The sequence below is a fragment of the Taudactylus pleione genome, unplaced genomic scaffold (assembly GCF_031769625.1).
Source record: "Taudactylus pleione unplaced genomic scaffold, aTauple2 ptg000134l, whole genome shotgun sequence".
Classification (NCBI taxonomy): Eukaryota; Metazoa; Chordata; class Amphibia; order Anura; family Myobatrachidae; genus Taudactylus; species Taudactylus pleione.
In genome coordinates this window covers 4,934,991-4,960,841 of record NW_028284536.1, presented here as the reverse complement: position 1 = coordinate 4,960,841, position 25,851 = coordinate 4,934,991, and the positions used below count along the sequence as shown (strand labels likewise).

The window sequence follows — 25,851 nt, the reverse complement described above, 5'->3', positions numbered from 1 at the left end:
AATATTCTATTAATCAAGTTTTGGGGATTTTTAGGTAGAGAAGTCAACATGTCAAACTACCTATTTTAAGGAAGGGTTCAAGACTTTCTCTGAAACAATTATCTCTAAAGTGAGTTTAATTTGATTTAAGCCAATTTATTCAACATTTACAAAATACCTGAAGGTTAATGTTGTTCCTGGTGATATCTAATCAGCAGAATGCAACCTAGCAGCATTTTTAAGTGAAAGCCTGTGTTATGTTATAACCAGGTGTTATCTTATCAGTACAAAGGTAAGGAATTAAGAAAAACTTTTTGAAGTTTGAAGATTTTTCTTACAAAATCATTGTCTTATTGCATCACCAAAGTGTAAGCTGGAAAGATGATTTTGATAAATTACTTGTTAGAACACCTGATTTGCTCTTCTGGAGTCAATGTAGTTTTTTTTTCTCAATCACCATAGAAGTAATAGGGTAAAGTAAAGACATTAAGTGGATTTTTTGCTACAGCACTTCTGTCAAAATATGATTAAAATGAGTTAAGATGATAATGGATTTTCTACTAAAAGCAAAGACCAAAAAAGTCAAAATAGCAATCCCAATTTTAGATTTGATAAATCAAAATAGCACATAGCAGAGGATGGTTTTGATCCATCGACCTCTGGGTTATGGGCCCAGCACGCTTCTGCTGCGCCACTCTGCTGCTCATGGAAGTGCTAAGAACTCAAGAAGGGTTGATTCATCACAAGAACATGGCAATGTGTTCCATTTAATTAACGAAAAATCCTAAAATAACTGTCCAGATTAGAGACTTTATAAACTTTGGCAAGGAAACTTTCCAGATCAATCTTTCTTTGCAGTTGTTTGTTTTTGTCTCATATAGGGTCTCTGTGGCGCAATTGGTTAGCGTGTTCGGCTGTTAACCGGAAAGTTGGTGGTTCAATACCACCCAGGGACGAGAATTTTCTATTAGTCAAATTTTGGGGAATTTTAGGTAGCGAAGTCAACATGTCTAACTACCTATTTTATGGTAGGGTTCAAGACTTTCTCTGAAACAATTATCTCTAAAGTGAGTTTAATTTGATTTAAGCCAATTTATTCAACAATTAGAAAATACCTGAAGGTTAATGTTGTTCCTGGTGATATCTAATCAGCAGAATGCAACCTAGCAGCATTTTTAAGTGAAAGCCTGTGTTATGTTATAACCAGGTGTTATCTTATCAGTACAAAGGTAAGGAATTAAGAAAAACTTTTTGAAGTTTGAAGATTTTTCTTACAAAATCATTGTCTTTTTGCATCACCAAAGTGTAAGCTGGAAAGATGATTTTGATAAATTACTTGTTAGAACACCTGATTTGCTCTTCTGGAGTCAATGTAGTTTGTTTTTCTCAATAACCATAGAAGTAATAGGGTAAAGTAAAGACATTATGTGCATTTTTTGCTACAGCACTTCTGTCAAAATACGAATTAAATGAGTTAAGATGATAATGGATTTTCTACTACAAGCAAAGACCAAAAAAGTCAAAATAGCAATCCCAATTTTAGATTTGATAAATGAAAATAGCACATAGCAGAGGATGGTTTCGATCCATCGACCTCTGGGTTATGGGCCCAGCAAGCTTCCGCTGCGCCACTCTGCTGCTCATGGAAGTGCTTAGAACTCAAGAAGGGTTGATTCATCTCAAGAACATGGCAATGTGTTCCTTTTAATTAACGAAAAATCCTAAAATAACTGTCCAGATTAGAGACTTTATAAACTTTGGCAAGGAAACTTTCCAGATCAATCTTTCTTTGCAGTTGTTTGTTTATGTCTCATATAGGGTCTCTGTGGCGCAATTGGTTAGCGTGTTCGGCTGTTAACCGGAAAGTTGGTGGTTCAATCCCACCCAGGGACGAGAATCTTCTATTAGTCAAATTTTGGGGAATTTTAGGTAGAGAAGTCAACATGTCAAACTACCTTTTTTATGGTAGGGTTCAAGACTTTCTCTGAAACAATTATCTCTAAAGTGAGTTTAATTTGATTTAAGCCAATTTATTCAACATTTACAAAATACCTGAAGGTTAATGTTGTTCCTGGTGATATCTAATCAGCAGAATGCAACCTAGCAGCATTTTTAAGTGAAAGCCTGTGTTATGTTAAAACCAGGTCTTATCTTATCAGTACAAAGGTAAGGAATTAAGAAAAACTTTTTGAAGTTTGAAGATTTTTCTTACAAAATCATTGTCTTATTGCATCACCAAAGTGTAAGCTGGAAAGATGATTTTGATAAATTACTTGTTAGAACACCTGATTTGCTCTTCTGGAGTCAATGTAGTTTGTTTTTCTCAATAACCATAGAAGTAATAGGGTAAAGTAAAGACATTAAGTGGATTTTTTGCTACAGCACTTCTGTCAAAATATGATTAAAATGAGTTAAGATGATAATGGATTTTCTACTAAAAGCAAAGACCAAAAAATGTCAAAATAGCAATCCCATTTTTAGATTTGATAAATGAAAATAGCACATAGCAGAGGATGGTTTCGATCCATCGACCTCTGGGTTATGGGCCCAGCACACTTCCGCTGTGCCACTCTGCTGCTCATGGAAGTGCTTAGAACTCAAGAAGGGTTGATTCATCACAAGAACATGGCAATGTGTTCCTTTTAATTAACGAAAAATCCTAAAATAACTATCCAGATTAGAGACTTTATAAACTTTGGCAAGGAAACGTTCCAGATCAATGTTTCTTAGCTGCTGTTTGTTTATGTCTCATATAGGGTTTCTGTGGCGCAATTGGTTAGCGCGTTCGGCTGTTAACTGGAATGTTGGTGGTTCAATCCCACCCAGGGATGAGAATATTCTATTAATCAAGTTTTGGGGATTTTTAGGTAGAGAAGTCAACATGTCAAACTACCTATTTTAAGGAAGGGTTCAAGACTTTCTCTGAAACAATTATCTCTAAAGTGAGTTTAATTTGATTTAAGCCAATTTATTCAACATTTACAAAATACCTGAAGGTTAATGTTGTTCCTGGTGATATCTAATCAGCAGAATGCAACCTAGCAGCATTTTTAAGTGAAAGCCTGTGTTATGTTATAACCAGGTGTTATCTTATCAGTACAAAGGTAAGGAATTAAGAAAAACTTTTTGAAGTTTTAAGATTTTTCTTACAAAATCATTGTCTTATTGCATCACCAAAGTGTAAGCTGGAAAGATGATTTTGATAAATTACTTGTTAGAACACCTGATTTGCTCTTCTGGAGTCAATGTAGTTTGTTTTTCTCAATAACCATAGAAGTAATAGGGTAAAGTAAAGACATTAAGTGGATTTTTTGCTACAGCACTTCTGTCAAAATATGATTAAAATGAGTTAAGATGATAATGGATTTTCTACTAAAAGCAAAGACCAAAAAAGTCAAAATAGCAATCCCAATTTTAGATTTGATAAATCAAAATAGCACATAGCAGAGGATGGTTTTGATCCATCGACCTCTGGGTTATGGGCCCAGCACGCTTCTGCTGCGCCACTCTGCTGCTCATGGAAGTGCTTAGAACTCAAGAAGGGTTGATTCATCACAAGAACATGGCAATGTGTTCCATTTAATTAACGAAAAATCCTAAAATAACTGTCCAGATTAGAGACTTTATAAACTTTGGCAAGGAAACTTTCCAGATCAATCTTTCTTTGCAGTTGTTTGTTTTTGTCTCATATAGAGTCTCTGTGGCGCAATTGGTTAGCGTGTTCGGCTGTTAACCGGAAAGTTGGTGGTTCAATCCCACCCAGGGACGAGAATCTTCTATTAGTCAAATTTTGGGGAATTTTAGGTAGAGAAGTCAACATGTCAAACTACCTTTTTTATTGTAGGGTTCAAGACTTTCTCTGAAACAATTATCTCTAAAGTGAGTTTAATTTGATTTAAGCCAATTTATTCAACATTTAGAAAATACCTGAAGGTTAATGTTGTTCCTGGTGATATCTAATCAGCAGAATGCAACCTAGCAGCATTTTTAAGTGAAAGCCTGTGTTATGTTAAAACCAGGTCTTATCTTATCAGTACAAAGGTAAGGAATTAAGAAAAACTTTTTGAAGTTTGAAGATTTTTCTTACAAAATCATTGTCTTATTGCATCACCAAAGTGTAAGCTGGAAAGATGATTTTGATAAATTACTTGTTAGAACACCTGATTTGCTCTTCTGGAGTCAATGTAGTTTGTTTTTCTCAATAACCATAGAAGTAATAGGGTAAAGTAAAGACATTAAGTGGATTTTTTGCTACAGCACTTCTGTCAAAATATGATTAAAATGAGTTAAGATGATAATGGATTTTCTACTAAAAGCAAAGACCAAAAAAGTCAAAATAGCAATCCCATTTTTAGATTTGATAAATGAAAATAGCCCATAGCAGAGGATGGTTTCGATCCATCGACCTCTGGGTTATGGGCCCAGCACACTTCCGCTGTGCCACTCTGCTGCTCATTGAAGTGCTTAGAACTCAAGAAGGGTTGATTCATCACAAGAACATGGCAATGTGTTCCATTTAATTAACGAAAAATCCTAAAATAACTGTCCAGATTAGAGACTTTATAAACTTTGGCAAGGAAACTTTCCAGATCAATCTTTCTTTGCAGTTGTTTGTTTTTGTCTCATATAGAGTCTCTGTGGCGCAATTGGTTAGCGTGTTCGGCTGTTAACCGGAAAGTTGGTGGTTCAATCCCACCCAGGGACGAGAATCTTCTATTAGTCAAATTTTGGGGAATTTTAGGTAGAGAAGTCAACATGTCAAACTACCTTTTTTATGGTAGGGTTCAAGACTTTCTCTGAAACAATTATCTCTAAAGTGAGTTTAATTTGATTTAAGCCAATTTATTCAACATTTAGAAAATACCTGAAGGTTAATGTTGTTCCTGGTGATATCTAATCAGCAGAATGCAACCTAGCAGCATTTTTAAGTGAAAGCCTGTGTTATGTTAAAACCAGGTCTTATCTTATCAGTACAAAGGTAAGGATTTAAGAAAAACTTTTTGAAGTTTGAAGATTTTTCTTACAAAATCATTGTCTTATTGCATCACCAAAGTGTAAGCTGGAAAGATGATTTTGATAAATTACTTGTTAGAACACCTGATTTGCTCTTCTGGAGTCAATGTAGTTTGTTTTTCTCAATAACCATAGAAGTAATAGGGTAAAGTAAAGACATTAAGTGGATTTTTTGCTACAGCACTTCTGTCAAAATATGATTAAAATGAGTTAAGATGATAATGGATTTTCTACTAAAAGCAAAGACCAAAAAAGTCAAAATAGCAATCCCATTTTTAGATTTGATAAATGAAAATAGCCCATAGCAGAGGATGGTTTCGATCCATCGACCTCTGGGTTATGGGCCCAGCACACTTCCGCTGTGCCACTCTGCTGCTCATGGAAGTGCTTAGAACTCAAGAAGGGTTGATTCATCACAAGAACATGGCAATGTGTTCCTTTTAATTAACGAAAAATCCTAAAATAACTATCCAGATTAGAGACTTTATAAACTTTGGCAAGGAAACGTTCCAGATCAATGTTTCTTAGCTGCTGTTTGTTTATGTCTCATATAGGGTTTCTGTGGCGCAATTGGTTAGCGCGTTCGGCTGTTAACTGGAATGTTGGTGGTTCAATCCCACCCAGGGATGAGAATATTCTATTAATCAAGTTTTGGGGATTTTTAGGTAGAGAAGTCAACATGTCAAACTACCTATTTTAAGGAAGGGTTCAAGACTTTCTCTGAAACAATTATCTCTAAAGTGAGTTTAATTTGATTTAAGCCAATTTATTCAACATTTACAAAATACCTGAAGGTTAATGTTGTTCCTGGTGATATCTAATCAGCAGAATGCAACCTAGCAGCATTTTTAAGTGAAAGCCTGTGTTATGTTATAACCAGGTGTTATCTTATCAGTACAAAGGTAAGGAATTAAGAAAAACTTTTTGAAGTTTGAAGATTTTTCTTACAAAATCATTGTCTTATTGCATCACCAAAGTGTAAGCTGGAAAGATGATTTTGATAAATTACTTGTTAGAACACCTGATTTGCTCTTCTGGAGTCAATGTAGTTTGTTTTTCTCAATAACCATAGAAGTAATAGGGTAAAGTAAAGACATTAAGTGGATTTTTTGCAACAGCACTTCTGTCAAAATATGATTAAAATGAGTTAAGATGATAATGGATTTTCTACTAAAAGCAAAGACCAAAAAAGTCAAAATAGCAATCCCAATTTTAGATTTGATAAATCAAAATAGCACATAGCAGAGGATGGTTTTGATCCATCGACCTCTGGGTTATGGGCCCAGCACGCTTCTGCTGCGCCACTCCGCTGCTCATGGAAGTGCTTAGAACTCAAGAAGGGTTGATTCATCACAAGAACATGGCAATGTGTTCCATTTAATTAACGAAAAATCCTAAAATAACTGTCCAGATTAGAGACTTTATAAACTTTGGCAAGGAAACTTTCCAGATCAATCTTTCTTTGCAGTTGTTTGTTTTTGTCTCATATAGAGTCTCTGTGGCGCAATTGGTTAGCGTGTTCGGCTGTTAATTGGAAAGTTGGTGGTTCAATACCACCCAGGGACGAGAATTTTCTATTAGTCAAATTTTGGGGAATTTTAGGTAGCGAAGTCAACATGTCTAACTACCTATTTTATGGTAGGGTTCAAGACTTTCTCTGAAACAATTATCTCTAAAGTGAGTTTAATTTGATTTAAGCCAATTTATTCAACAATTAGAAAATACCTGAAGGTTAATGTTGTTCCTGGTGATATCTAATCAGCAGAATGCAACCTAGCAGCATTTTTAAGTGAAAGCCTGTGTTATGTTATAACCAGGTGTTATCTTATCAGTACAAAGGTAAGGAATTAAGAAAAACTTTTTGAAGTTTGAAGATTTTTCTTACAAAATCATTGTCTTTTTGCATCACCAAAGTGTAAGCTGGAAAGATGATTTTGATAAATTACTTGTTAGAACACCTGATTTGCTCTTCTGGAGTCAATGTAGTTTGTTTTTCTCAATAACCATAGAAGTAATAGGGTAAAGTAAAGACATTATGTGCATTTTTTGCTACAGCACTTCTGTCAAAATACGAATTAAATGAGTTAAGATGATAATGGATTTTCTACTACAAGCAAAGACCAAAAAAGTCAAAATAGCAATCCCAATTTTAGATTTGATAAATGAAAATAGCACATAGCAGAGGATGGTTTCGATCCATCGACCTCTGGGTTATGGGCCCAGCAAGCTTCTGCTGCGCCACTCTGCTGCTCATGGAAATGCTTAGAACTCAAGAAGGGTTGATTCATCACAAGAACAAGGCAGTGTGTTCCTTTTAATTAGCGAAAAATCCTAAAATAACTGTCCAGATTAGAGACTTTATAAACTTTGGCAAGGAAACTTTCCAGATCAATGTTTCTTAGCTGTTGTTAGTTTATGTCTCACATAGGGTCTCTGTGGCGCAATTGGTTAGCGCGTTCGGCTGTTAACCGGAAGGTTGGTGGTTCAATCCCACCCAGGGACGAGAATCTTCTATTAGTCAAATTTTGGGGAATTTTAGGTAGAGAAGTCAACATGTCTAACTACCTTTTTTATGGTAGGGTTCAAGACTTTCTCTGAAACAATTATCTCTAAAGTGAGTTTAATTTGATTTAAGCCAATTTATTCAACAATTAGAAAATACCTGAAGGTTAATGTTGTTCCTGGTGATATCTAATCAGCAGAATGCAACCTAGCAGCATTTTTAAGTGAAAGCCTGTGTTATGTTATAACCAGGTGTTATCTTATCAGTACAAAGGTAAGGAATTAAGAAAAACTTTTTGAAGTTTGAAGATTTTTCTTACAAAATCATTGTCTTTTTGCATCACCAAAGTGTAAGCTGGAAAGATGATTTTGATAAATTACTTGTTAGAACACCTGATTTGCTCTTCTGGAGTCAATGTAGTTTGTTTTTCTCAATAACCATAGAAGTAATAGGGTAAAGTAAAGACATTATGTGCATTTTTTGCTACAGCACTTCTGTCAAAATACGAATTAAATGAGTTAAGATGATAATGGATTTTCTACTACAAGCAAAGACCAAAAAAGTCAAAATAGCAATCCCAATTTTAGATTTGATAAATGAAAATAGCACATAGCAGAGGATGGTTTCGATCCATCGACCTCTGAGTTATGGGCCCAGCAAGCTTCCGCTGCACCACTCTGCTGCTCATGGAAATGCTTAGAACTCAAGAAGGGTTGATTCATCACAAGAACAAGGCAATGTGTTCCTTTTAATTAGCGAAAAATCCTAAAATAACTGTCCAGATTAGAGACTTTATAAACTTTGGCAAGGAAACTTTCCAGATCAATCTTTCTTAGGTGTTGTTTGTTTATGTATCACATAGGGTCTCTGTGGCGCAATTGGTTAGCGCGTTCGGCTGTTAACCGGAAGGTTGGTGGTTCAATCCCACCCAGGGACGAGAATCTTCTATTAGTCAAATTTTGGGGAATTTTAGGTAGAGAAGTCAACATGTCAAACTACCTTTTTTATGGTAGGGTTCAAGACTTTCTCTGAAACAATTATCTCTAAAGTGAGTTTAATTTGATTTAAGCCAATTTATTCAACATTTAGAGAAAACCTGAAGGTTAATGTTGTTCCTGGTGATATCTAATCAGCAGAATGCAACCTAGCAGCATTTTTAAGTGAAAGCCTGTGTTATGTTAAAACCAGGTCTTATCTTATCAGTACAAAGGTAAGGAATTAAGAAAAACTTTTTGAAGTTTGAAGATTTTTCTTACAAAATCATTGTCTTATTGCATCACCAAAGTGTAAGCTGGAAAGATGATTTTGATAAATTACTTGTTAGAACACCTGATTTGCTCTTCTGGAGTCAATGTAGTTTGTTTTTCTCAATAACCATAGAAGTAATAGGGTAAAGTAAAGACATTAAGTGAATTTTTTGCTACAGCACTTCTGTCAAAATATGATTAAAATGAGTTAAGATGATAATGGATTTTCTACTAAAAGCAAAGACCAAAAAAGTCAAAATAGCTATCCCATTTTTAGATTTGATAAATCAAAAAAGCACATAGCAGAGGATGGTTTCGATCCATCGACCTCTGGGTTATGGGCCCAGCACACTTCCGCTGTGCCACTCTGCTGCTCATGGAAGTGCTTAGAACTCAAGAAGGGTTGATTCATCACAAGAACATGGCAATGTGTTCCTTTTAATTAACGAAAAATCCTAAAATAACTATCCAGATTAGAGACTTTATAAACTTTGGCAGGGAAACGTTCCAGATCAATGTTTCTTAGCTGCTGTTTGTTTATGTCTCATATAGGGTTTCTGTGGCGCAATTGGTTAGCGCGTTCGGCTGTTAACTGGAATGTTGGTGGTTCAATCCCACCCAGGGACGAGAATATTCTATTAATCAAGTTTTGGGGATTTTTAGGTAGAGAAGTCAACATGTCAAATTACCTATTTTAAGGAAGGGTTCAAGAATTTCTCTGAAACAATTATCTCTAAAGTGAGTTTAATTTGATTTAAGCCAATTTATTCAACATTTACAAAATACCTGAAGGTTAATGTTGTTCCTGGTGATATCTAATCAGCAGAATGCAACCTAGCAGCATTTTTAAGTGAAAGCCTGTGTTATGTTATAACCAGGTGTTATCTTATCAGTACAAAGGTAAGGAATTAAGAAAAACTTTTTGAAGTTTGAAGATTTTTCTTACAAAATCATTGTCTTATTGCATCACCAAAGTGTAAGCTGGAAAGATGATTTTGATAAATTACTTGTTAGAACATCTGATTTGCTCTTCTGGAGTCAATGTAGTTTGTTTTTCTCAATAACCATAGAAGTAATAGGGTAAAGTAAAGACATTAAGTGGATTTTTTGCTACAGCACTTCTGTCAAAATATGATTAAAATGAGTTAAGATGATAATGGATTTTCTACTAAAAGCAAAGACCAAAAAAGTCAAAATAGCAATCCCAATTTTAGATTTGATAAATCAAAATAGCACATAGCAGAGGATGGTTTTGATCCATCGACCTCTGGGTTATGGGCCCAGCACGCTTCTGCTGCGCCACTCTGCTGCTCATGGAAGTGCTTAGAACTCAAGAAGGGTTGATTCATCACAAGAACATGGCAATGTGTTCCATTTAATTAACGAAAAATCCTAAAATAACTGTCCAGATTAGAGACTTTATAAACTTTGGCAAGGAAACTTTCCAGATCAATCTTTCTTTGCAGTTGTTTGTTTATGTCTCATATAGGGTCTCTGTGGCGCAATTGGTTAGCGTGTTCGGCTGTTAACCGGAAAGTTGGTGGTTCAATACCACCCAGGGACGAGAATTTTCTATTAGTCAAATTTTGGGGAATTTTAGGTAGAGAAGTCAACATGTCTAACTACCTATTTTATGGTAGGATTCAAGACTTTCTCTGAAACAATTATCTCTAAAGTGAGTTTAATTTGATTTAAGCCAATTTATTCAACAATTAGAAAATACCTGAAGGTTAATGTTGTTCCTGGTGATATCTAATCAGCAGAATGCAACCTAGCAGCATTTTTAAGTGAAAGCCTGTGTTATGTTATAACCAGGTGTTATCTTATCAGTACAAAGGTAAGGAATTAAGAAAAACTTTTTGAAGTTTGAAGATTTTTCTTACAAAATCATTGTCTTTTTGCATCACCAAAGTGTAAGCTGGAAAGATGATTTTGATAAATTACTTGTTAGAACACCTGATTTGCTCTTCTGGAGTCAATGTAGTTTGTTTTTCTCAATAACCATAGAAGTAATAGGGTAAAGTAAAGACATTATGTGCATTTTTTGCTACAGCACTTCTGTCAAAATACGAATTAAATGAGTTAAGATGATAATGGATTTTCTACTACAAGCAAAGACCAAAAAAGTCAAAATAGCAATCCCAATTTTAGATTTGATAAATGAAAATAGCACATAGCAGAGGATGGTTTCGATCCATCGACCTCTGGGTTATGGGCCCAGCAAGCTTCCGCTGCGCCACTCTGCTGCTCATGGAAGTGCTTAGAACTCAAGAAGGGTTGATTCATCTCAAGAACATGGCAATGTGTTCCTTTTAATTAACGAAAAATCCTAAAATAACTGTCCAGATTAGAGACTTTATAAACTTTGGCAAGGAAACTTTCCAGATCAATCTTTCTTTGCAGTTGTTTGTTTATGTCTCATATAGGGTCTCTGTGGCGCAATTGGTTAGCGTGTTCGGCTGTTAACCGGAAAGTTGGTGGTTCAATACCACCCAGGGACGAGAATCTTCTATTAGTCAAATTTTGGGGAATTTTAGGTAGAGAAGTCAACATGTCTAACTACCTATTTTATGGTAGGGTTCAAGACTTTCTCTGAAACAATTATCTCTAAAGTGAGTTTAATTTGATTTAAGCCAATTTATTCAACAATTAGAAAATACCTGAAGGTTAATGTTGTTCCTGGTGATATCTAATCAGCAGAATGCAACCTAGCAGCATTTTTAAGTGAAAGCCTGTGTTATGTTATAACCAGGTGTTATCTTATCAGTACAAAGGTAAGGAATTAAGAAAAACTTTTTGAAGTTTGAAGATTTTTCTTACAAAATCATTGTCTTTTTGCATCACCAAAGTGTAAGCTGGAAAGATGATTTTGATAAATTACTTGTTAGAACACCTGATTTGCTCTTCTGGAGTCAATGTAGTTTGTTTTTCTCAATAACCATAGAAGTAATAGGGTAAAGTAAAGACATTATGTGCATTTTTTGCTACAGCACTTCTGTCAAAATACGAATTAAATGAGTTAAGATGATAATGGATTTTCTACTACAAGCAAAGACCAAAAAAGTCAAAATAGCAATCCCAATTTTAGATTTGATAAATGAAAATAGCACATAGCAGAGGATGGTTTCGATCCATCGACCTCTGGGTTATGGGCCAGCAAGCTTCCGCTGCGCCACTCTGCTGCTCATGGAAGTGCTTAGAACTCAAGAAGGGTTGATTCATCTCAAGAACATGGCAATGTGTTCCTTTTAATTAATGAAAAATCCTAAAATAACTGTCCAGATTAGAGACTTTATAAACTTTGGCAAGGAAACTTTCCAGATCAATCTTTCTTAGGTGTTGTTTGTTTATGTATCACATAGGGTCTCTGTGGCGCAATTGGTTAGCGCGTTCGGCTGTTAACCGGACGGTTGGTGGTTCAATCCCACCCAGGGACGAGAATCTTCTATTAGTCAAATTTTCGGGAATTTTAGGTAGAGAAGTCAACATGTCAAACTACCTTTTTTATGGTAGGGTTCAAGACTTTCTCTGAAACAATTATCTCTAAAGTGAGTTTAATTTGATTTAAGCCAATTTATTCAACATTTAGAAAATACCTGAAGGTTAATGTTGTTCCTGGTGATATCTAATCAGCAGAATGCAACCTAGCAGCATTTTTAAGTGAAAGCCTGTGTTATGTTAAAACCAGGTCTTATCTTATCAGTACAAAGGTAAGGAATTAAGAAAAACTTTTTGAAGTTTGAAGATTTTTCTTACAAAATCATTGTCTTATTGCATCACCAAAGTGTAAGCTGGAAAGATGATTTTGATAAATTACTTGTTAGAACACCTGATTTGCTCTTCTGGAGTCAATGTAGTTTGTTTTTCTCAATAACCATAGAAGTAATAGGGTAAAGTAAAGACATTAAGTGGATTTTTTGCTACAGCACTTCTGTCAAAATATGATTAAAATGAGTTAAGATGATAATGGATTTTCTACTAAAAGCAAAGACCAAAAAAGTCAAAATAGCAATCCCATTTTTAGATTTGATAAATGAAAATAGCACATAGCAGAGGATGGTTTCGATCCATCGACCTCTGGGTTATGGGCCCAGCACACTTCCGCTGTGCCACTCTGCTGCTCATGGAAGTGCTTAGAGCTCAAGAAGGGTTGATTCATCACAAGAACATGGCAATGTGTTCCTTTTAATTAACGAAAAATCCTAAAATAACTATCCAGATTAGAGACTTTATAAACTTTGGCAAGGAAACGTTCCAGATCAATGTTTCTTAGCTGCTGTTTGTTTATGTCTCATATAGGGTTTCTGTGGCGCAATTGGTTAGCGCGTTCGGCTGTTAACTGGAATGTTGGTGGTTCAATCCCACCCAGGGACGAGAATATTCTATTAATCAAGTTTTGGGGATTTTTAGGTAGAGAAGTCAACATGTCAAACTACCTATTTTAAGGAAGGGTTCAAGACTTTCTCTGAAACAATTATCTCTAAAGTGAGTTTAATTTGATTTAAGCCAATTTATTCAACATTTACAAAATACCTGAAGGTTAATGTTGTTCCTGGTGATATCTAATCAGCAGAATGCAACCTAGCAGCATTTTTAAGTGAAAGCCTGTGTTATGTTATAACCAGGTGTTATCTTATCAGTACAAAGGTAAGGAATTAAGAAAAACTTTTTGAAGTTTGAAGATTTTTCTTACAAAATCATTGTCTTATTGCATCACCAAAGTGTAAGCTGGAAAGATGATTTTGATAAATTACTTGTTAGAACACCTGATTTGCTCTTCTGGAGTCAATGTAGTTTGTTTTTCTCAATAACCATAGAAGTAATAGGGTAAAGTAAAGACATTAAGTGGATTTTTTGCTACAGCACTTCTGTCAAAATATGATTAAAATGAGTTAAGATGATAATGGATTTTCTACTAAAAGCAAAGACCAAAAAAGTCAAAATAGCAATCCCAATTTTAGATTTGATAAATCAAAATAGCACATAGCAGAGGATGGTTTTGATCCATCGACCTCTGGGTTTATGGGCCCAGCACGCTTCTGCTGCGCCACTCTGCTGCTCATGGAAGTGCTTAGAACTCAAGAAGGGTTGATTCATCACAAGAACATGGCAATGTGTTCCATTTAATTAACGAAAAATCCTAAAATAACTGTCCAGATTAGAGACTTTATAAACTTTGGCAAGGAAACTTTCCAGATCAATCTTTCTTTGCAGTTGTTTGTTTTTGCCTCATATAGGGTCTCTGTGGCGCAATTGGTTAGCGTGTTTGGCTGTTAACCGGAAAGTTGGTGGTTCAATACCACCCAGGGACGAGAATTTTCTATTAGTCAAATTTTGGGGAATTTTAGGTAGCGAAGTCAACATGTCTAACTACCTATTTTATGGTAGGGTTCAAGACTTTCTCTGAAACAATTATCTCTAAAGTGAGTTTAATTTGATTTAAGCCAATTTATTCAACAATTAGAAAATACCTGAAGGTTAATGTTGTTCCTGGTGATATCTAATCAGCAGAATGCAACCTAGCAGCATTTTTAAGTGAAAGCCTGTGTTATGTTATAACCAGGTGTTATCTTATCAGTACAAAGGTAAGGAATTAAGAAAAACTTTTTGAAGTTTGAAGATTTTTCTTACAAAATCATTGTCTTTTTGCATCACCAAAGTGTAAGCTGGAAAGATGATTTTGATAAATTACTTGTTAGAACACCTGATTTGCTCTTCTGGAGTCAATGTAGTTTGTTTTTCTCAATAACCATAGGTAATAGGGTAAAGTAAAGACATTATGTGCATTTTTTGCTACAGCACTTCTGTCAAAATACGAATTAAATGAGTTAAGATGATAATGGATTTTCTACTACAAGCAAAGACCAAAAAAGTCAAAATAGCAATCCCAATTTTAGATTTGATAAATGAAAATAGCACATAGCAGAGGATGGTTTCGATCCATCGACCTCTGGGTTATGGGCCCAGCAAGCTTCCGCTGCGCCACTCTGCTGCTCATGGAAGTGCTTAGAACTCAAGAAGGGTTGATTCATCTCAAGAACATGGCAATGTGTTCCTTTTAATTAACGAAAAATCCTAAAATAACTGTCCAGATTAGAGACTTTATAAACTTTGGCAAGGAAACTTTCCAGATCAATCTTTCTTTCCAGTTGTTTGTTTATGTCTCATATAGGGTCTCTGTGGCGCAATTGGTTAGCGTGTTCGGCTGTTAACCGGAAAGTTGGTGGTTCAATCCCACCCAGGGACGAGAATCTTCTATTAGTCAAATTTTGGGGAATTTTAGGTAGAGAAGTCAACATGTCAAACTACCTTTTTTATGGTAGGGTTCAAGACTTTCTCTGAAACAATTATCTCTAAAGTGAGTTTAATTTGATTTAAGCCAATTTATTCAACATTTAGAAAATACCTGAAGGTTAATGTTGTTCCTGGTGATATCTAATCAGCAGAATGCAACCTAGCAGCATTTTTAAGTGAAAGCCTGTGTTATGTTAAAACCAGGTCTTATCTTATCAGTACAAAGGTAAGGAATTAAGAAAAACTTTTTGAAGTTTGAAGATTTTTCTTACAAAATCATTGTCTTATTGCATCACCAAAGTGTAAGCTGGAAAGATGATTTTGATAAATTACTTGTTAGAACACCTGATTTGCTCTTCTGGAGTCAATGTAGTTTGTTTTTCTCAATAACCATAGAAGTAATAGGGTAAAGTAAAGACATTAAGTGGATTTTTTGCTACAGCACTTCTGTCAAAATATGATTAAAATGAGTTAAGATGATAATGGATTTTCTACTAAAAGCAAAGACCAAAAAAGTCAAAATAGCAATCCCATTTTTAGATTTGATAAATGAAAATAGCACATAGCAGAGGATGGTTTCGATCCATCGACCTCTGGGTTATGGGCCCAGCACACTTCCGCTGTGCCACTCTGCTGCTCATGGAAGTGCTTAGAACTCAAGAAGGGTTGATTCATCACAAGAACATGGCAATGTGTTCCTTTTAATTAACGAAAAATCCTAAAATAACTATCCAGATTAGAGACTTTATAAACTTTGGCAAGGAAACGTTCCAGATCAATGTTTCTTAGCTGCTGTTTGTTTATGTCTCATATAGGGTTTCTGTGGCGCAATTGGTTAGCGCGTTCGGCTGTTAACTGGAATGTTGGTGGTTCAATCCCACCCAGGGACGAGAATATTCTATTAATCAAGTTTTGGGGATTTTTAGGTAGAGAAGTCAACATGTCAAACTACCTATTTTAAGGAAGGGTTCAAGACTTTCTCTGAAACAATTATCTCTAAAGTGAGTTTAATTTGATTTAAGCCAATTTATTCAACATTTACAAAATACCTGAAGGTTAATGTTGTTCCTGGTGATATCTAATCAGCAGAATGCAACCTAGCAGCATTTTTAAGTGAAAGCCTGTGTTATGTTATAACCAGGTGTTATCTTATCAGTACAAAGGTAAGGAATTAAGAAAAACTTTTTGAAGTTTGAAGATTTTTCTTACAAAATCATTGTCTTATTGCATCACCAAAGTGTAAGCTGGAAAGATGATTTTGATAAATTACTTGTTAGAACACCTGATTTGCTCTTCTGGAGTCAATGTAGTTTGTTTTTCTCAATAACCATAGAAGTAATAGGGTAAAGTAAAGACATTAAGTGGATTTTTTGCTACAGCACTTCTGTCAAAATATGATTAAAATGAGTTAAGATGATAATGGATTTTCTACTAAAAGCAAAGACCAAAAAAGTCAAAATAGCAATCCCAATTTTAGATTTGATAAATAAAAATAGCACATAGCAGAGGATGGTTTTGATCCATCGACCTCTGGGTTATGGGCCCAGCACGCTTCTGCTGCGCCACTCTGCTGCTCATGGAAGTGCTTAGAACTCAAGAAGGGTTGATTCATCACAAGAACATGGCAATGTGTTCCTTTTAATTAACAAAAAATCCTAAAATAACTATCCAGATTAGAGACTTTATAAACTTTGGCAAGGAAACGTTCCAGATCAATGTTTCTTAGCTGCTGTTTGTTTATGTCTCATATAGGGTTTCTGTGGCGCAATTGGTTAGCGCGTTCGGCTGTTAACTGGAATGTTGGTGGTTCAATCCCACCCAGGGACGAGAATATTCTATTAATCAAGTTTTGGGGATTTTTAGGTAGAGAAGTCAACATGTCAAACTACCTATTTTAAGGAAGGGTTCAAGACTTTCTCTGAAACAATTATCTCTAAAGTGAGTTTAATTTGATTTAAGCCAATTTATTCAACATTTACAAAATACCTGAAGGTTAATGTTGTTCCTGGTGATATCTAATCAGCAGAATGCAACCTAGCAGCATTTTTAAGTGAAAGCCTGTGTTATGTTATAACCAGGTGTTATCTTATCAGTACAAAGGTAAGGAATTAAGAAAAACTTTTTGAAGTTTGAAGATTTTTCTTACAAAATCATTGTCTTATTGCATCACCAAAGTGTAAGCTGGAAAGATGATTTTGATAAATTACTTGTTAGAACACCTGATTTGCTCTTCTGGAGTCAATGTAGTTTGTTTTTCTCAATAACCATAGAAGTAATAGGGTAAAGTAAAGACATTAAGTGGATTTTTTGCTACAGCACTTCTGTCAAAATATGATTAAAATGAGTTAAGATGATAATGGATTTTCTACTAAAAGCAAAGACCAAAAAAGTCAAAATAGCAATCCCAATTTTAGATTTGATAAATCAAAATAGCACATAGCAGAGGATGGTTTTGATCCATCGACCTCTGGGTTTTGGGCCCAGCACGCTTCTGCTGCGCCACTCTGCTGCTCATGGAAGTGCTTAGAACTCAAGAAGGGTTGATTCATCACAAGAACATGGCAATGTTTTCCATTTAATTAACGAAAAATCCTAAAATAACTGTCCAGATTAGAGACTTTATAAACTTTGGCAAGGAAACTTTCCAGATCAATCTTTCTTTGCAGTTGTTTGTTTTTGTCTCATATAGAGTCTCTGTGGCGCAATTGGTTAGCGTGTTCGGCTGTTAATTGGAAAGTTGGTGGTTCAATACCACCCAGGGACGAGAATTTTCTATTAGTCAAATTTTGGGGAATTTTAGGTAGCGAAGTCAACATGTCTAACTACCTATTTTATGGTAGGGTTCAAGACTTTCTCTGAAACAATTATCTCTAAAGTGAGTTTAATTTGATTTAAGCCAATTTATTCAACAATTAGAAAATACCTGAAGGTTAATGTTGTTCCTGGTGATATCTAATCAGCAGAATGCAACCTAGCAGCATTTTTAAGTGAAAGCCTGTGTTATGTTATAACCAGGTGTTATCTTATCAGTACAAAGGTAAGGAATTAAGAAAAACTTTTTGAAGTTTGAAGATTTTTCTTACAAAATCATTGTCTTTTTGCATCACCAAAGTGTAAGCTGGAAAGATGATTTTGATAAATTACTTGTTAGAACACCTGATTTGCTCTTCTGGAGTCAATGTAGTTTGTTTTTCTCAATAACCATAGAAGTAATAGGGTAAAGTAAAGACATTATGTGCATTTTTTGCTACAGCACTTCTGTCAAAATACGAATTAAATGAGTTAAGATGATAATGGATTTTCTACTACAAGCAAAGACCAAAAAAGTCAAAATAGCAATCCCAATTTTAGATTTGATAAATGAAAATAGCACATAGCAGAGGATGGTTTCGATCCATCGACCTCTGGGTTATGGGCCCAGCAAGCTTCTGCTGCGCCACTCTGCTGCTCATGGAAATGCTTAGAACTCAAGAAGGGTTGATTCATCACAAGAACAAGGCAATGTGTTCCTTTTAATTAGCGAAAAATCCTAAAATAACTGTCCAGATTAGAGACTTTATAAACTTTGGCAAGGAAACTTTCCAGATCAATGTTTCTTAGCTGTTGTTAGTTTATGTCTCACATAGGGTCTCTGTGGCGCAATTGGTTAGCGCGTTCGGCTGTTAACCGGAAGGTTGGTGGTTCAATCCCACCCAGGGACGAGAATCTTCTATTAGTCAAATTTTGGGGAATTTTAGGTAGAGAAGTCAACATGTCTAACTACCTTTTTTATGGTAGGGTTCAAGACTTTCTCTGAAACAATTATCTCTAAAGTGAGTTTAATTTGATTTAAGCCAATTTATTCAACAATTAGAAAATACCTGAAGGTTAATGTTGTTCCTGGTGATATCTAATCAGCAGAATGCAACCTAGCAGCATTTTTAAGTGAAAGCCTGTGTTATGTTATAACCAGGTGTTATCTTATCAGTACAAAGGTAAGGAATTAAGAAAAACTTTTTGAAGTTTGAAGATTTTTCTTACAAAATCATTGTCTTTTTGCATCACCAAAGTGTAAGCTGGAAAGATGATTTTGATAAATTACTTGTTAGAACACCTGATTTGCTCTTCTGGAGTCAATGTAGTTTGTTTTTCTCAATAACCATAGAAGTAATAGGGTAAAGTAAAGACATTATGTGCATTTTTTGCTACAGCACTTCTGTCAAAATACGAATTAAATGAGTTAAGATGATAATGGATTTTCTACTACAAGCAAAGACCAAAAAAGTCAAAATAGCAATCCCAATTTTAGATTTGATAAATGAAAATAGCACATAGCAGAGGATGGTTTCGATCCATCGACCTCTGGGTTATGGGCCCAGCAAGCTTCTGCTGCGCCACTCTGCTGCTCATGGAAATGCTTACAACTCAAGAAGGGTTGATTCATCACAAGAACAAGGCAATGTGTTCCTTTTAATTAGCGAAAAATCCTAAAATAACTGTCCAGATTAGAGACTTTATAAACTTTGGCAAGGAAACTTTCCAGATCAATGTTTCTTAGCTGTTGTTAGTTTATGTCTCACATAGGGTCTCTGTGGCGCAATTGGTTAGCGCGTTCGGCTGTTAACCGGAAGGTTGGTGGTTCAATCCCACCCAGGGACGAGAATCTTCTATTAGTCAAATTTTGGGGAATTTTAGGTAGAGAAGTCAACATGTCTAACTACCTTTTTTATGGTAGGGTTCAAGACTTTCTCTGAAACAATTATCTCTAAAGTGAGTTTAATTTGATTTAAGCCAATTTATTCAACAATTAGAAAATACCTGAAGGTTAATGTTGTTCCTGGTGATATCTAATCAGCAGAATGCAACCTAGCAGCATTTTTAAGTGAAAGCCTGTGTTATGTTATAACCAGGTGTTATCTTATCAGTACAAAGGTAAGGAATTAAGAAAAACTTTTTGAAGTTTGAAGATTTTTCTTACAAAATCATTGTCTTTTTGCATCACCAAAGTGTAAGCTGGAAAGATGATTTTGATAAATTACTTGTTAGAACACCTGATTTGCTCTTCTGGAGTCAATGTAGTTTGTTTTTCTCAATAACCATAGAAGTAATAGGGTAAAGTAAAGACATTATGTGCATTTTTTGCTACAGCACTTCTGTCAAAATACGAATTAAATGAGTTAAGATGATAATGGATTTTCTACTACAAGCAAAGACCAAAAAAGTCAAAATAGCAATCCCAATTTTAGATTTGATAAATGAAAATAGCACATAGCAGAGGATGGTTTCGATCCATCGACCTCTGAGTTATGGGCCCAGCAAGCTTCCGCTGCACCACTCTGCTGCTCATGGAAATGCTTAGAACTCAAGAAGGGTTGATTCATCACAAGAACAAGGCAATGTGTTCCTTTTAATTAGCGAAAAATCCTAAAATAACTGTCCAGATTAGAGACTTTATAAACTTTGGCAAGGAAACTTTCCGGATCAATGTTTCTTAGCTGTTGTTAGTTTATGTCTCAGATAGGGTCTCTGTGGCGCAATTGATTAGCGCGTTCGGCTGTCAACTGGAATGTTGGTGGTTCAATCCCACCCAGGGACGAGAATATTCTATTAATCAAGTTTTGGGGATTTTTAGGTAGAGAAGTCAACATGTCAAACTACCTATTTTAAGGAAGGGTTCAAGACTTTCTCTGAAACAATTATCTCTAAAGTGAGTTTAATTTGATTTAAGCCAATTTATTCAACAATTAGAAAATACCTGAAGGTTAATGTTGTTCCTGGTGATATCTAATCAGCAGAATGCAACCTAGCAGCATTTTTAAGTGAAATCCTGTGTTATGTTATAACCAGGTATGATCTTATCAGTACAAAGGTAAGGAATTAAGAAAAACTTTTTGAAGTTTGAAGATTTTTCTTACAAAATCATTGTCTTTTGCATCACCAAAGTGTAAGCTGGAAAGATGATTTTGATAAATTACTTGTTAGAACACCTGATTTGCTCTTCTGGAGTCAATGTAGTTTGTTTTTCTCAATAACCATAGAAGTAATAGGGTAAAGTAAAGACATTATGTGCATTTTTTGCTACAGCACTTCTGTCAAAATACGAATTAAATGAGTTAAGATGATAATGGATTTTCTACTACAAGCAAAGACCAAAAAAGTCAAAATAGCAATCCCAATTTTAGATTTGATAAATGAAAATAGCACATAGCAGAGGATGGTTTCGATCCATCGACCTCTGGGTTATGGGCCCAGCAAGCTTCCGCTGCGCCACTCTGCTGCTCATGGAAGTGCTTAGAACTCAAGAAGGGTTGATTCATCTCAAGAACATGGCAATGTGTTCCTTTTAATTAACGAAAAATCCTAAAATAACTGTCCAGATTAGAGACTTTATAAACTTTGGCAAGGAAATTTTCCAGATCAATCTTTCTTTGCAGTTGTTTGTTTATGTCTCATATAGGGTCTCTGTGGCGCAATTGGTTAGCATGTTCGGCTGTTAACCGGAAAGTTGGTGGTTCAATACCACCCAGGGACGAGAATCTTCTATTAGTCAAATTTTGGGGAATTTTAGGTAGAGAAGTCAACATGTCTAACTACCTATTTTATGGTAGGGTTCAAGACTTTCTCTGAAACAATTATCTCTAAAGTGAGTTTAATTTGATTTAAGCCAATTTATTCAACAATTAGAAAATACCTGAAGGTTAATGTTGTTCCTGGTGATATCTAATCAGCAGAATGCAACCTAGCAGCATTTTTAAGTGAAAGCCTGTGTTATGTTATAACCAGGTGTTATCTTATCAGTACAAAGGTAAGGAATTAAGAAAAACTTTTTGAAGTTTGAAGATTTTTCTTACAAAATCATTGTCTTTTTGCATCACCAAAGTGTAAGCTGGAAAGATGATTTTGATAAATTACTTGTTAGAACACCTGATTTGCTCTTCTGGAGTCAATGTAGTTTGTTTTTCTCAATAACCATAGAAGTAATAGGGTAAAGTAAAGACATTATGTGCATTTTTTGCTACAGCACTTCTGTCAAAATACGAATTAAATGAGTTAAGATGATAATGGATTTTCTACTACAAGCAAAGACCAAAAAAGTCAAAATAGCAATCCCAATTTTAGATTTGATAAATGAAAATAGCACATAGCAGAGGATGGTTTCGATCCATCGACCTCTGGGTTATGGGCCCAGCAAGCTTCTGCTGCGCCACTCTGCTGCTCATGGAAGTGCTTAGAACTCAAGAAGGGTTGATTCATCTCAAGAACATGGCAATGTGTTCCTTTTAATTAACGAAAAATCCTAAAATAACTGTCCAGATTAGAGACTTTATAAACTTTGGCAAGGAAACTTTCCAGATCAATCTTTCTTAGGTGTTGTTTGTTTATGTATCACATAGGGTCTCTGTGGCGCAATTGGTTAGCGCGTTCGGCTGTTAACCGGAAGGTTGGTGGTTCAATCCCACCCAGGGACGAGAATCTTCTATTAGTCAAATTTTGGGGAATTTTAGGTAGAGAAGTCAACATGTCAAACTACCTTTTTTATGGTAGGGTTCAAGACTTTCTCTGAAACAATTATCTCTAAAGTGAGTTTAATTTGATTTAAGCCAATTTATTCAACATTTAGAAAAAACCTGAAGGTTAATGTTGTTCCTGGTGATATCTAATCAGCAGAATGCAACCTAGCAGCATTTTTAAGTGAAAGCCTGTGTTATGTTAAAACCAGGTCTTATCTTATCAGTACAAAGGTAAGGAATTAAGAAAAACTTTTTGAAGTTTGAAGATTTTTCTTACAAAATCATTGTCTTATTGCATCACCAAAGTGTAAGCTGGAAAGATGATTTTGATAAATTACTTGTTAGAACACCTGATTTGCTCTTCTGGAGTCAATGTAGTTTGTTTTTCTCAATAACCATAGAAGTAATAGGGTAAAGTAAAGACATTAAGTGAATTTTTTGCTACAGCACTTCTGTCAAAATATGATTAAAATGAGTTAAGATGATAATGGATTTTCTACTAAAAGCAAAGACCAAAAAAGTCAAAATAGCAATCCCATTTTTAGATTTGATAAATCAAAAAAGCACATAGCAGAGGATGGTTTCGATCCATCGACCTCTGGGTTATGGGCCCAGCACACTTCCGCTGTGCCACTCTGCTGCTCATGGAAGTGCTTAGAACTCAAGAAGGGTTGATTCATCACAAGAACATGGCAATGTGTTCCTTTTAATTAACGAAAAATCCTAAAATATCTATCCAGATTAGAGACTTTATAAACTTTGGCAGGGAAACGTTCCAGATCAATGTTTCTTAGCTGCTGTTTGTTTATGTCTCATATAGGGTTTCTGTGGCGCAATTGGTTAGCGCGTTCGGCTGTTAACTGGAATGTTGGTGGTTCAATCCCACCCAGGGACGAGAATATTCTATTAATCAAGTTTTGGGGATTTTTAGGTAGAGAAGTCAACATGTCAAACTACCTATTTTAAGGAAGGGTTCAAGAATTTCTCTGAAACAATTATCTCTAAAGTGAGTTTAATTTGATTTAAGCCAATTTATTCAACATTTACAAAATACCTGAAGGTTAATGTTGTTCCTGGTGATATCTAATCAGCAGAATGCAACCTAGCAGCATTTTTAAGTGAAAGCCTGTGTTATGTTATAACCAGGTGTTATCTTATCAGTACAAAGGTAAGGAATTAAGAAAAACTTTTTGAAGTTTGAAGATTTTTCTTACAAAATCATTGTCTTATTGCATCACCAAAGTGTAAGCTGGAAAGATGATTTTGATAAATTACTTGTTAGAACATCTGATTTGCTCTTCTGGAGTCAATGTAGTTTGTTTTTCTCAATAACCATAGAAGTAATAGGGTAAAGTAAAGACATTAAGTGGATTTTTTGCTACAGCACTTCTGTCAAAATATGATTAAAATGAGTTAAGATGATAATGGATTTTCTACTAAAAGCAAAGACCAAAAAAGTCAAAATAGCAATCCCAATTTTAGATTTGATAAATCAAAATAGCACATAGCAGAGGATGGTTTTGATCCATCGACCTCTGGGTTATGGGCCCAGCACGCTTCTGCTGCGCCACTCTGCTGCTCATGGAAGTGCTTAGAACTCAAGAAGGGTTGATTCATCACAAGAACATGGCAATGTGTTCCATTTAATTAACGAAAAATCCTAAAATAACTGTCCAGATTAGAGACTTTATAAACTTTGGCAAGGAAACTTTCCAGATCAATCTTTCTTTGCAGTTGTTTGTTTATGTCTCATATAGGGTCTCTGTGGCGCAATTGGTTAGCGTGTTCGGCTGTTAACCGGAAAGTTGGTGGTTCAATACCACCCAGGGACGAGAATTTTCTATTAGTCAAATTTTGGGGAATTTTAGGTAGAGAAGTCAACATGTCAAACTACCTATTTTATGGTAGGATTCAAGACTTTCTCTGAAACAATTATCTCTAAAGTGAGTTTAATTTGATTTAAGCCAATTTATTCAACAATTAGAAAATACCTGAAGGTTAATGTTGTTCCTGGTGATATCTAATCAGCAGAATGCAACCTAGCAGCATTTTTAAGTGAAAGCCTGTGTTATGTTATAACCAGGTGTTATCTTATCAGTACAAAGGTAAGGAATTAAAAAAAACTTTTTGAAGTTTGAAGATTTTTCTTACAAAATCATTGTCTTTTTGCATCACCAAAGTGTAAGCTGGAAAGATGATTTTGATAAATTACTTGTTAGAACACCTGATTTGCTCTTCTGGAGTCAATGTAGTTTGTTTTTCTCAATAACCATAGAAGTAATAGGGTAAAGTAAAGACATTATGTGCATTTTTTGCTACAGCACTTCTGTCAAAATACGAATTAAATGAGTTAAGATGATAATGGATTTTCTACTACAAGCAAAGACCAAAAAAGTCAAAATAGCAATCCCAATTTTAGATTTGATAAATGAAAATAGCACATAGCAGAGGATGGTTTCGATCCATCGACCTCTGGGTTATGGGCCCAGCAAGCTTCCGCTGCGCCACTCTGCTGCTCATGGAAGTGCTTAGAACTCAAGAAGGGTTGATTCATCTCAAGAACATGGCAATGTGTTCCTTTTAATTAACGAAAAATCCTAAAATAACTGTCCAGATTAGAGACTTTATAAACTTTGGCAAGGAAACTTTCCAGATCAATCTTTCTTTGCAGTTGTTTGTTTATGTCTCATATAGGGTCTCTGTGGCGCAATTGGTTAGCGTGTTCGGCTGTTAACCGGAAAGTTGGTGGTTCAATACCACCCAGGGACGAGAATCTTCTATTAGTCAAATTTTGGGGAATTTTAGGTAGAGAAGTCAACATGTCTAACTACCTATTTTATGGTAGGGTTCAAGACTTTCTCTGAAACAATTATCTCTAAAGTGAGTTTAATTTGATTTAAGCCAATTTATTCAACAATTAGAAAATACCTGAAGGTTAATGTTGTTCCTGGTGATATCTAATCAGCAGAATGCAACCTAGCAGCATTTTTAAGTGAAAGCCTGTGTTATGTTATAACCAGGTGTTATCTTATCAGTACAAAGGTAAGGAATTAAGAAAAACTTTTTGAAGTTTGAAGATTTTTCTTACAAAATCATTGTCTTTTTGCATCACCAAAGTGTAAGCTGGAAAGATGATTTTGATAAATTACTTGTTAGAACACCTGATTTGCTCTTCTGGAGTCAATGTAGTTTGTTTTTCTCAATAACCATAGAAGTAATAGGGTAAAGTAAAGACATTATGTGCATTTTTTGCTACAGCACTTCTGTCAAAATACGAATTAAATGAGTTAAGATGATAATGGATTTTCTACTACAAGCAAAGACC

General features: G+C 35.1%; 11 non-coding genes across 11 annotated transcripts; all 11 read left to right on the top strand.

Annotated features, from left to right (window-relative positions):
• The first annotated feature begins 1,798 nt into the window (after positions 1 to 1,798).
• On the top strand, positions 1,799 to 1,872 carry TRNAN-GUU (transfer RNA asparagine (anticodon GUU)). The gene has a single exon. It is a non-coding gene; the product is annotated as a tRNA-Asn (tRNA).
• A 1,801-nt stretch (positions 1,873 to 3,673) lies between these two features.
• Positions 3,674 to 3,747, top strand: TRNAN-GUU (transfer RNA asparagine (anticodon GUU)). Its single transcript has one exon. It is a non-coding gene; the product is annotated as a tRNA-Asn (tRNA).
• An 863-nt stretch (positions 3,748 to 4,610) lies between these two features.
• TRNAN-GUU (transfer RNA asparagine (anticodon GUU)) lies at positions 4,611 to 4,684 on the top strand. The gene has a single exon. It is a non-coding gene; the product is annotated as a tRNA-Asn (tRNA).
• Positions 4,685 to 7,421: 2,737 nt separating this feature from the next.
• On the top strand, positions 7,422 to 7,495 carry TRNAN-GUU (transfer RNA asparagine (anticodon GUU)). The gene has a single exon. It is a non-coding gene; the product is annotated as a tRNA-Asn (tRNA).
• Positions 7,496 to 8,358: 863 nt separating this feature from the next.
• Positions 8,359 to 8,432, top strand: TRNAN-GUU (transfer RNA asparagine (anticodon GUU)). The gene has a single exon. It is a non-coding gene; the product is annotated as a tRNA-Asn (tRNA).
• Positions 8,433 to 12,105: 3,673 nt separating this feature from the next.
• On the top strand, positions 12,106 to 12,179 carry TRNAN-GUU (transfer RNA asparagine (anticodon GUU)). Its single transcript has one exon. It is a non-coding gene; the product is annotated as a tRNA-Asn (tRNA).
• A 2,736-nt stretch (positions 12,180 to 14,915) lies between these two features.
• Positions 14,916 to 14,989, top strand: TRNAN-GUU (transfer RNA asparagine (anticodon GUU)). Its single transcript has one exon. It is a non-coding gene; the product is annotated as a tRNA-Asn (tRNA).
• A 3,674-nt stretch (positions 14,990 to 18,663) lies between these two features.
• TRNAN-GUU (transfer RNA asparagine (anticodon GUU)) lies at positions 18,664 to 18,737 on the top strand. Its single transcript has one exon. It is a non-coding gene; the product is annotated as a tRNA-Asn (tRNA).
• An 863-nt stretch (positions 18,738 to 19,600) lies between these two features.
• Positions 19,601 to 19,674, top strand: TRNAN-GUU (transfer RNA asparagine (anticodon GUU)). Its single transcript has one exon. It is a non-coding gene; the product is annotated as a tRNA-Asn (tRNA).
• An 863-nt stretch (positions 19,675 to 20,537) lies between these two features.
• Positions 20,538 to 20,611, top strand: TRNAD-GUC (transfer RNA aspartic acid (anticodon GUC)). The gene has a single exon. It is a non-coding gene; the product is annotated as a tRNA-Asp (tRNA).
• Positions 20,612 to 22,410: 1,799 nt separating this feature from the next.
• Positions 22,411 to 22,484, top strand: TRNAN-GUU (transfer RNA asparagine (anticodon GUU)). Its single transcript has one exon. It is a non-coding gene; the product is annotated as a tRNA-Asn (tRNA).
• The last annotated feature ends 3,367 nt before the right edge of the window (positions 22,485 to 25,851 follow it).